Below are 12289 nucleotides of genomic sequence, written 5' to 3' on the forward strand. Positions count from 1 at the left end.
GCCCTTCTGTGGGTTGAATTTTTGCTTTTTTATACTTTTCTTTGATGTGCAAAAGCTTTGAGTTTAATTAAGTCCCATTTTGAAAAAAAATTTTCCATTACTCTAGGAGATGGCTCAGAAAAGATATTGCCATGATTTATGTCAAAGAGTGTTCTGCCTGTATTCCTCTAAGAGTCTTACAGTATCTGGTCTTACATTTAGGATTTTAATCCATTCTGAGTTTATTTTTGTGTATGCTGTTAGAGGATGTTCTAATTTAATTTTTTATATGTAGTTGTCCAGTTTTCCCAGCACCATTTACTGAACACACTGTCTTTCCTCCATTGTGTAGTCTTGCCTCCTTTGTTGTAGATTAATTGATCATAGGTGAATGGGTTCATTTCTAGGTTTTTTATCCTGTTTCATTGACCTATACATCTGTTTTTGTGCCAGTACCATAATATTTTGACTGACTGCAACTTTGTAGTAGAATCTGAAGTCAGGGAGTCTGATTCCTCCAGCCCTGTTTTTCTTTCTCCAGATTGCTTTGGCTATTCTGGGTCTTTTATATCTCCATACAAATTGTAAGATTTCCTTTGTTCTAGTTCTGTGAAAAATGCCATTGCTAATTTGATAGCATTTATATCAGGTACATTGAATCTGCAGATTGCCTTGGCCAGTATGGTCATTTTAGCAATACTGATTCTTTTTATTCAAGAAAATGGCATATCTTTCCAGCTGTTTGTGTCATCTTCAATCTCTTTCATTGGTGTCTATAGATTTTGTAATACATATCTTTTGTCTCAGTAGGTAGGTTTACTTAGTTTTTTGTTTTTTGTTTTGCCATGTGTCTTGTGAGATCTTAGTTCCCCCACTAGGGATCAAACCCAGTGAAAGTACAGAGTCCTAACCACTGAAAGGTTGTTGCCGAATGAAAAGACGCTGGGATTCTTGGCCTCTGGAGGAGACGAATTCAATCCAGGGCCAGAGATGAGGCTTCATCGCTCAGAGCTTTCGTGTAATAAAGTTTTATTAAAGTATAAAGGAGATAGAGAAAGCTTCTGACATAGGCATCAGAAGGGGGCAGAAAGAGTACCCCCCTGCTAGTCTTCAGCTGAATGTTATATAGTCACTAACAGTCTGTTGGTGAAAGAAAAGAATGTCTTAAAACTCAGAATAGCACCAGGCCCCTCATCCATAAGATGCATTTTGGAATAATCTTGGCACCAGACAATTCATCCCAGGCCATAAAATGATTGACTTGAATCTTGTAGAAGGGCAGATTATCATGCAAATAGTTTTGTTTACATAGATCAGGGAAACAATATCTGAGTATAACATACTGGTTTGTCAAGTAGGTTCTGAGTCATTAGGCAGAACCAACATGAAGACGGAGTTTGGGGTAAATGCATAGTACATTACCATAGCTTAAGACAAACATTTCCATAAGAAAAATGCATTGGTTAACTCCAGGTTTTAGAATAGTTAACTTCAGGTGAAACCAGGTGTCATTATGGCAACACAGTATTTTAAGAGAACCCTCCTTTTAAATTTGTATAGAGAAGGAAAAAAATATCGCTAGTTTGTTTCCTCCTGCTGCTTAACAGAGATAAAAATGTGGGACACTTGAAGCCTATTTCCTCCATTTGGAGACCCTTAGTCTTCCTTCCTGTTACCCTTTCACCACTGTACTGCCAGGAAATTCTGTATTCTTTTTGATATAATGATAAATGGAATTGTGTTTTTAAGTTTCTCTTTCTGATCTTTCATTATTATTGTCTAGAAATGTAACAAATTTCTGTGTATTATTTTTTATCCTACAACTTGACCAAATTCACTGATGAACACTAGTAGTTTTCTGGCAGCATCTTGTAGGATTTTCTATGTATAGTATTATGTTATCTGCAAACAGTTTTACTTCTTCTTTTCCAGTTTGGATTCCTTTATTTCTTTTTCTTCTCTGATTGCCATGGCTAGGTTTTCCAAAACTATGTTGAATAATTGTGATGAGAATGGACATCTTTGTCTTCTTCTTGGTCTTAGAGGTAATGGTTTCAGCTTCTCACCATTGAGAATGATCTTAACTGTAGGTTTGTCACAATGGTACCCCACTCCAGTAATTTTGCCTGGAAAATCCCATGGATGGAGGAGCCTGGTAGGCTGCAGTCCATGGGGTCGCTAGAGTTGGACATGACTGAGCGACTTCAGTTTCAGTTTTCACTTTCATGCATTGGAGAAGGCAATGGCACCCCACTCCAGTACTTTTACCTAGAAAATCCCAGGGATGGGGAAGCCTGGTGGGCTGCTGTCTGTGGGGTCGCACAGAGTCGGACATGACTGAAGCGACTTAGTAGTAGTATGTTCCCTTTATGCCCACTTTCTGGAGAGTTTCTATCATAAATGGATGTTGAATTTTGTCAAAAGCTTCTTTTCTATCATACAGTGAGACAATCATATGGTTTTTTATTTCTCAAATTGTTGGTGTATATCACACTAATTTGAGGATACTGAAAAATCCTTGCATCACTAGGATAAATCCCACTTTATCGTGGTGTTTGACCCTTTTAATGTATTGCTAAGTTTGGATTGCTAGTATTTTGTTGAAGATTTTTATGTCTATGTTTATCAGTTATATTGGTATGTAATTTTCTTTTATCTCTCTGGTTTTGGTATGAAGATGATGATGGCCTAATAGAATAAGTTTGGGAGTATTCCTCTGCATTTTTTTGTGATAATTTCAGAAGGAAAGGTGTGAACTCTTCCCCGAATGTTTGAATGAAGTTATTTACAAAACAGAAAGAGACTCACAGACTAGAGAATGGACTTATGGTTGCCAAGGGGAAGGATGGAAGGGAGAGATAGATTGGGAGTTTGGGATTAACATATACACACTGCTATATTTGAAATAGATAACCAACAAGGTCCTAATATAGCACAGGGAATGCTGCTCAATATTCTGTAATAACCTAAGTGGGAAAATAACTTGAAAAAGATTTTTTTTCAGTCATTAAGTCATGTCCAACTGTGGTGAAGAAGATTCTTGAGAGTCCCTTGGACAGCAAGGAGATCAAACCAGTCTGTCCTAAAGGAGATCAGTCCTGGGTGTTCATTGGTAAGACTGATTTTGAAGCTGAAACTCTAATACTTTGGCCACCTGATGCAAAGAGCTGACTCATTTGAAAAGACCCTGATACTGGGAAAGTTTAAAGGTGGAAGGAGAAGGGGGCTACAGAGGATGAGATGGTTGGATGGCACCACCGACTTTATGGACATGAGTTTGAGTAAGCTCTGGGAGTTGGTGATGGACAGGGAAGCCTGGCACGTTGCAGTCCATGGGGTCACAAAGAGTCGGACATGGCTGAGCAACTAAACTGAACTGAACTGAAGAAGATGAAAATCATACCAACTAGCTTTTCTGGCCACAGTGATATGAAACAAAAGGAAAGTGACAAGATCTATAAATGCATGTATACTGAAAAAAACACTTAAGAACCACTAATGGGTCAAAAAATAAAGAGTAAAATAAAAAAGTTATTTTGAAATAAATTAAAATTGAAATAAAACATATCAGATTTTATGGTATGCAGAAAAACAGCTCTGGAGGAGAGATTATAGAGATAAATGGCTATAATGCAGCATAAGAAAGATATTTAGCAACCTAAAATTATACTTCAAGTAACCTAAATTTAGACTTCAAGAAAAAAGAAGAACAAATCTGGCCTAAAATTAAACAAAAGAGGCAAATAATAAAGATCAGAACAGACAAAAAATGAAACAGACATCAGAAAAATAATAGAAAGCATAAAAAACTAAGAACTCTTTAAAAAAAATTGACCAATTTTTAGCTACGAAAAATAAAATTAAAAATAAGAAGGCATTATAACTTATACTTCAGTTCAGTTCAGTCACTCAGTTGTGTCTGACTCTTTGTGACACCGTAAACCGCAGCACACCAGGCCTCCCTGTCCATCACCAACTCCCAGAGCTTACTCAAACTCATATCCATAGAGACGGTGGTGCCATCCAACCATCTCATCCTCTGTCATCCACTTCTCCTTCTGCCCTCAATTTTTCCCAGCATCAGGGTCTTTTCAAATGAGTCAGCTCTTTGCATCAGGTGGCCAAAGTATTGGAATTTCAGCTTCAATATCAGTCCTTCCAATGAACACCCAGGACTGATCTCCTTTAGAATGAACTGGTTGGATTTCCTTGCAGTCCAAGGGACTCTCAAGAGTCTTCTCCAACACCACTGTTCAAAAGCATCAGTTCTTTGGCACTCAGCTTTCTTTATAGTCCAACCCTCATCCATACATGACTACTGGTAAAACCATAGCTTTGACTAGACGTACCTTTGTTGACAAACTAATGTCTTTGCTTTTTAATATACTGTTTAGGTTGGTCATAACTTTCCTTCCAAAGAGTGTCTTTTAATTTCATGGCTGTAATCACCATCTGAAGTGATTTTGGAGCCCAGAAAAATAAAGTCTGACACTGTTTCCACTGTTTCCCCATCTATTTGCCATGAAATAATGGCACCAGATGCCATGATATTAGTTTTCTGAATGTTGAGCTTTAAGCCAACTTTTTCACTCTCCTCTTTCACTTTCATTGATAGGCTCTTTAGTTCCTCTTCACTTTTTGCCATAAGGATGGTGTCATCTGATATCTGAGATTATTGATATTTCTCCCAGCAATCTTGACTCCAGCTTGTGCTTCATCCAGCCCAGCATTTTGCATGATGTACTTTTCATATAAGTTAAATAAGCAGGGTGACAATATACAGCCTTGATGTACTCCTTTTCCTATTTGGAACCAGCCTGCTGTTCCATGTCCAGTTCTAACTGTTGCTTCCTGACCTGCATACAGGTTTCTCAAAAGGCAGGTCAGGTGGTCTGGTATTCCCATCTCTTGAAGAATTTTCCACAGTTTATTGTGATCCACACAGTCAAAGGCTTTGGCATAGTCAGTAAAGCAGAAATAGATCTTTTTTCAGGGACTCTCTTGCTTTTTTGATAATCCAGCGGATGTTGGCAATTTGACCTCTGGTTCCTCTGCGTTTTGTAAAACCAGCTTGAACATCTGAAATTTCATGGTTCACGTATTGCTGAAACCTGGCTTGGAGAATTTTGAGTATTACTTTACTAGCGTGTGAGATGAGTGCAATTGTGTGGTAGTTTGAGCATTCTTTGGCATTGCCTTTCTTTGGGATTGAAATGAAAACTGACCTTTTCCAGTCCTGTGGCCACTGCTGAGTTTTCCAAATTTGCTCGCAGATTGAGCTAAGTCAGGCAAGTCTAGCATATTGATTCTTGCCCATAGTAGTAGGCAAGAACCCAGGTCTCCCATACTGCAGGCATATTCCTTACCAGCTGAGCCACAGGGAAGCCCAGGAATACTGGAGTAGGTAGCTTATCCCTTCTCCAGCAGATCTGCCCAACCCAGGAATTGAACCAGTATCTCCTGCATTGCAGGCAGATTCTTCACCAACTGAGCTATCAGGGAAGCCCAACTCATAACCCAGTAGGTTATGCCCTACTAAAACAGATTCTCCTGATGGCCTTGTTAAGAATAACATAAAGTTCTGATTTATTTCAAAATGATTACTTTTTTTCTCCTACTGCCAGGGGATATTCACTGTGAGGACCTGATAGAATTTCTGGAGATAAAACTCATGAAAATATACAGCTCCAACTATGACAAGGCTGCTCTGGAGTTTTTATCTTTCAGACTTGTCCACACTGAGCCTCCAGCAAATTGTCAATTAGAGTTCAGGTTTTGCTACCTTGGTAATAATTCCCACAGAGGTCTCTATGTGTGGATTTTGGCTCCAGAAAGTTATCATTCTCTGTATCCATCCATGTATCTCTGCAATTTCAATGGAAGCAGTTTGTACTGTGACTTCATTGTCTTTAATGAATCTAAGAAGTCTTGGTGTTTTATCAGTTTGCTCAGCCTCTTATTTGTTGTTAGTATTGAGTAGCAACTCATGAGCTCTTTACATGCTGGGCAGGAAACCAGAAGTACGTCTATTAGACTTTCATTCTTTAAAGACTTATATCTAGTTAGCAGGAAGATCATTTCCTGATATTTCAAGCAAAGAAATGGGGATGGGGAAGAAAGACCTGCCAGCAGGCTATAGGAGTAAGCTCACGGGATTCTTGGCAGTAACAGTGAACTATAGGAACAGGAGGAAGAGAAGGGTTGAGGAGAAGGGAAGGGAAGTTATGAGGGACACTTTGGGAATTGGAGACCCATGTGTGTGGTTGAGGATAAGGTGACTAGAATGAATTTAAGGAATAAATTCCCTAAATTGGATCCCAGGAGCTCTATAATCTTCTTGCTAACAAGGATGATTAAAAACTATTGGGTGGAATCTGGACAGAGGGAATGCTGATGTGTTTGTATGTATGTGTATAATTGTATATGAGTATAGTGAAGCTGACATATTAGACATGAGCATATGACAGGCAACAATATCTGAAATAAAAGAATGTTTGTATCTCTAGTGTCTAACACAGTTCCTGGAAAGAATGGCTGCTCAGTAAGTATTTGTTGAATGAATGCATGAATAATTCTGCAGAGCTTAATCAAAACTTTTGGAAAAGAACCTATAATAAAAAGTTAAAAAAATTAACTTGTCAAAAGTAAAAAGCAACTCTCATCTTCTATCTGTGTAAGACTGTTTAATGAAAATGTGAATATAAGCAGCCAATGTTTCTTGGGTTAAAACCAGAATCTTAACCTCTAGACTGTATAAGAATGCATTGTACCAACAGTCTTCTTTATTCTCAGGAACCAACTCTTAATTTCTTTTAGTTCCTCAATCTTTTTCAAATCTCTTTCTTCTATTCCTGTCCTCCTACCTCTATTCCTCCTCTTTCCTCTTCTTTCTCCTCTCTTCCTTCCCTCTTCTCATCTCCCCACTTGTCTTCTTTATCCCTTCTCCTTCCTTTCTTCAACTTTTCCTCATCGAACTTGAGAGAGGTAGTTAAAATGGCAAAAGTGTGATGGTTTGGAGAAGAAGGAAAGAGAGACTAGCAACAGGAAGAAAGTGACTTTCTATAAAAGAGTGGTTTAAGGGGATAATGTCACTGGTAAAGCCTGGTGGTACTAGGGGTTGAAGGCTATATTGAAAGCTACCTTTATTTATTTATTTATTTTATATATAGCTACCTTTATATAACAAGGACATATTATTTAACATTGAGTGCTTTTTGAGAGGTGAGATGACTAATGAAGATTATTCCACCCATTCCAAACTCCTTTGAAGCTACAACTGTAGGAAAATCACTTAGGACTCTATTGCAATTATTCAGACCAGATATTATATCAGCTGGAACAAAAAGAGCAGCAGTAAGAATAGGGAGGAACATGGAGACTGCAGAAAATAGGCTAATGAGAACTGAGGAAGTCTCAGCACATCAGTTCAGTTCAGTTGCTCAGTCGTGTCCGACTCTTTGCGACCCCATGAATCACAGCACGCCAGGCCTCCCTGTCCATCACCAACTCCTGGAGTTCACTCAGACTCAAGTCCATCGAGTCAGTGATGCAATCCAGCCATCTCATCCTCTGTCGTCCCCTTCTCCTCCTGACCCCAATCCTTCCCAGCATCAGAGTCTTTTCCAATGAGTCAACTCTTCGCATGAGATGGCCAAAGTACTGGAGTTTCAGCTTTAGCATCATTCCTTCCAAAGAAATCCCAGGGCTGATCTCCTTCAGAATGGACTGGTTGGATCTCCTTGCAGTCCAAGGGACTCTCAAGAGTCTTCTCCAACACCACAGTTCAAAAGCATCAATTCTTCGCCGCTCAGCCTTCTTCACGGTCCAACTCTCACATCCATACATGACCACTGGAAAAACCATAGCCTTGACTAGACGTACCTTTGTTGGCAAAGTAATGTCTCTGCTTTTGAATATGCTATCTAGGTTGGTCATAACTTTCCTTCCAAGGAGTAAGCATCTTTTAATTTCATGGCTGCAGTCACCATCTGCAGTGATTTTGGAGCCCAAAAAATAAAGTCTGACACATAACTCTGTGCGAAATCCTGTTCCAAGGGACTTGCCAAACCTCTAGGATGACCCCCAGTTCCCCAATGACCCCCTCCTACCTAGCCTGCCTGAGAAATCTCAACACAGCAAGAAGAATTTACTGTTTGTTCCAACCTTTTGACAGGCCCCTAACCTACTTTTTTCAGAGCATTTACTCAAAAGAGCTTACAGTTTTGAGTATGTATCTCCTACAGCTCAGAAGTGTCTTTCTCAAGGACCTGAGAGCCATTGCTTTGAAACATAAGGATGGTTGAGGGAGATTAAGTGGTACAAAATTCCAGCTATGAATACATGGGTCATGCATATGAATTTTACAGTGTGAGGATGTAGTCAATAACTATGTAAAATCTTTGTATGATGACATACAAAGATTTGTATGGAACTTCCACGGAGATCATTTCAAAATGCATAGAAACAGTGAATCACTATGTTATGTAACAGGAACTAATATAGTATCATAGGTCAATTGTACTTAAAAAACAAACAAACGGACTCAGAACAAAAGAGATCGTATTTGGTTATCAGAGGTGAAGCAGGAGGCAGGAGCAGAAGGAATTGAATGGAGGCAATCAAAATGTACAAACTTCCAGTTATATGACATGTAAGTACTAGGGATGTAATGTACAACATACGAAATATAATAGTGAGAATGTCATACATGAAAACTGTTAAGGGAGTGAATTTTGAGTTCTCATCAAAAGAAAAAAAATTCTATTTCTTTAATTTGGTCTCTATATGAGATGAGGGATTCTCACTAAACTTATTATGATAACCATTTCTTGAAGTATGTAAGTCAAATCATTATGCTGTACACCTTAAACTTATACAATTCTTTGTGTCAGTTATATCTCAGTAAAATTGGAAGAAAAATAATAAAATGACTTCCTGGTTTGGGATGCAAGGTCTTTCACCACACAGGGAAAATTAGAACAGGAGGTGGTTTGAGGGCAGGTGGTAGGAAGTAGGAAGGAGATTTAGTAAGTGATAGAGATAAAGATAAAATATCTCCAGGGAGAATGAAGACATTGAGCCAAAGCAGAAATGATGTGAATGTGTCTGGTGGTGAAAGTAAAGTCTGATGCTGTAAAGAACAATATTGCATAGGAACCTGGAATGTTAGGTCCATGAATCAAGGTAAACTGGAAGAAACAGGAATGACAAGAGTGACCATCAACATCTTAGGAATCAGTGAACAAAAATGGACATGAATGGGTGAATTTAATTTAGATGGCCATTATATCTACTACTGTGGGCAAGAATCCCTTAGGAGAAATGGAGAAGCCCTCATAGTCAACAAAAGAGCTTGAAATGCAGTACTTGGATGCAATCTCCAAAAGGACAGAATGGTATCTGTTCATTTCCAAGGCAAACCATTTAATATCACAGTAATCCGAGTCTATGCTGCCACTACTAATGCCGAAGAAGCTGAAGTTGAATGGTTCTATGAAGACCTATAAGACCTACTAGAACTAACACCAAAAAAAAAAAAAAAAAAATGATGTCCTTTTCATCATAGAGGACTGGAAAGCAAAAGTAGGAAGTCAAGAGGTACATGGAGTAACAGGAAAGTTTGGCCTTGGACTACAAAATGAAGCAGGGCAAAGACTAACAGAGTTTTGCCAAGAGAAACACACTGGTCATAGGAAACACCTTCTTCCAACAGCATAAGAGACAACTCTACACATGGACATCCCTAGATGGTGAATCGGAGAAGGCAATGGCACCCCACTCGAGTAGTCTTGCCTGGAAAATCCCATGCACGGAGGAGCCTGGAACGCTGCAGTCCATGGGGTCGCTGAGGGTCAGACACGACTGAGCGACTTCACTTTCACTTTTTACTTTCATGCATTGGAGAAGGAAATGGCAACCCACTCCAGTGTTCTTGCCTAGAGAATCCCAGGGACGGGGGAGCCTGGTGGGCCGCCATCTATGGGGTCGCACAGAGTCGGACACGACTGAAGAGACTTAGCAGCAGTAGCAGCAGCATACCTGAATAGCCTAGTGGTTTTCCCTACTATCTTAAATTTAAGTCTGAATTTTTCAATCAGAAGTTCATGATCTGAGCCAGTCAGCTCCCTGTCTTGTTCTTGCTGACTGTATAGAGTTTCTCCATTTTTGACTAAAAAGAATATAATCAATCTGACTTTGGTATTCATCATCTGCTGCTAAGTCACTTCAGTCGTGTCCGACTCTGTGCGACCCCATAGATGGCAGCCCACGAGGCTCCCCAGTCCCTGGGATTCTCCAGGCAAGAACACTGGAGTGGGTTGCCATTTCCTTCTCCAATGCATGAAAGTGAAAAGTGAAAGTGAAGTCGCTCAGTAGTGTCTGACTCTTAGCGACCCCATGGACTGCAGCCCACCAGGCTCCTCCATCCATGGGATTTTCCAGGCAAGAGTACTAGAGTGGGGTGCCATTGCCTTCTCCAAGTGCAGGTATGACCTGAATTAAATCCCTTATGATTTGATTATGTCAAGGGATTGTCAATCTCTTGACAAATAGGTGCAAGGAATTAGAGCAGAAAGACAGATTGCCTGAAGAACTATGGACAGAGGTTCATAACATTGTATAGGAGGTGATGGCTGAAACCATTCCCAGGAAAAGTAAATGCAAAAAGGTTAACTGGTTGTCTGAAGGGACCTTACAAATAGCTAAGAAAAGAAGATAAATGAAAGGCAAAGGAGAAAAGGAAGGATTTACCCATCTGAATGCAGAGTTCCAAAGGGTGGTAAAGAGAAGGAAGAAAGCCTTCTTAAGTGAACAATGCAAAGAAATAGAGGAAAACAATAGAATGGGGAAAACTAGAAATCTCTTCAAGAAAATTAGAGATAACAAGGGAATATTTCATACAAAGATGGGCACAAAAAAGGACAGAAACAGAATGGATCTAATAGAAGCAGAAGATATTAAGAAGTGGTAGCAAGAATACACAGACGAACTGTACAGAAAAAGTCTTAATGACCCAGATAACCATGATGGTATGATCACTCCCTAGAACCAGACATCCTGGGAGTGTGAAGTCAAGTGGGTCTTAGGAAGCATTACTGCAAACAAAGCTAGTGGAGGTGATGAGATTCCAGCTGAGCTATTTCAAATCCTAAAAGATGATGTTGCTAAAGTGCTGCACTCAATATGCCAGCAGATTTGGAAAAATCAGCAGTGGCCACAGGACCGGAAAAGGTCAGTTTTCATTCCAATCCCAAAGACGGGCAATGCCAAAGAATGTTCAAACTACCACCCACCTTCACTCATCCCACACACTAGGAAAGTAATGCTCAAAACCCTTCAAGCTAGGCTTGAAGAGTGCATGGACTGAGAACTTCCAGATGTACAAATGGGATTTAGAAAAGGCATAGGAACCAGAGGTCAAATTGCCTGCATTTGCTGGATCACAGAAAATCCAGGGAATTCCAGGAGAACATCTTCTGCTTATCAGCTACACTAACACTTTGACAGTGTGTCTCACAACAATCTGTGGAAAATTCTTCAAGAGATGGGACTACCAGACCACCTTACCTGTCTCCTGAGAAACCTATATGCAGGACAAGAAGCAACAGTTAGAACCTTACATGAAACAACACACTGGTTAAAAATTGGGAAAGGAATATGTCAATTCTGTATCTTGTCTCCCTGCTTATTTAACTTATATGCAGTGACTATCATTCAAAATGCCCAGCTAGATGAAGCTCAAGCTGGCATCAAGTTTGCCAGGAGAAATATCAGTAACTTCAGATATGCAGATGACACCACCCTAATGGCAGAAATCAAAGAGGAACTAAAGAGCCTATTAATGAAAATGAAAGAGGAGAGTGAAAAAGCTGGCTTAAAACTCAAGATTCAAAAAACTAAGATCATGGCACCTGGTCTCATCACTTCATAGCAAATAGATGGGGAAATAATGGAAACGGTGATGGGCATTATTTTCTTCATCTTCCAAAATTACTGCAGATAGTGACTGCAGCCCTGAAATTAAAAGATGCTTGCTCTTTGAAAGAAAAGATATGACAATCCCAGACAGAATATTAAAAAGTAGAAACATCACTTTGCTGACAAAGGTCTCTTTAGTCAAAGCTATGATATTTCCAGTTGTCATGTATGGATGTGAGAGTTGGACCATAGAAAAGACTGAGTGCCAAAGAATTGATGCTGAGAAAGATTGAGGGCAGGAGGAAAGGGGGCAACAAGAGGACGAGATAGTTGGGTGGCATCACTGACTGAATGCACATGAGTTTGAGCAAACTTTGGGAGACAGTGAAGGACA

This window comes from Bos mutus, chromosome X, assembly GCF_027580195.1.
Source record: "Bos mutus isolate GX-2022 chromosome X, NWIPB_WYAK_1.1, whole genome shotgun sequence".
In the NCBI taxonomy this organism is placed as follows: domain Eukaryota; kingdom Metazoa; phylum Chordata; class Mammalia; order Artiodactyla; family Bovidae; genus Bos; species Bos mutus.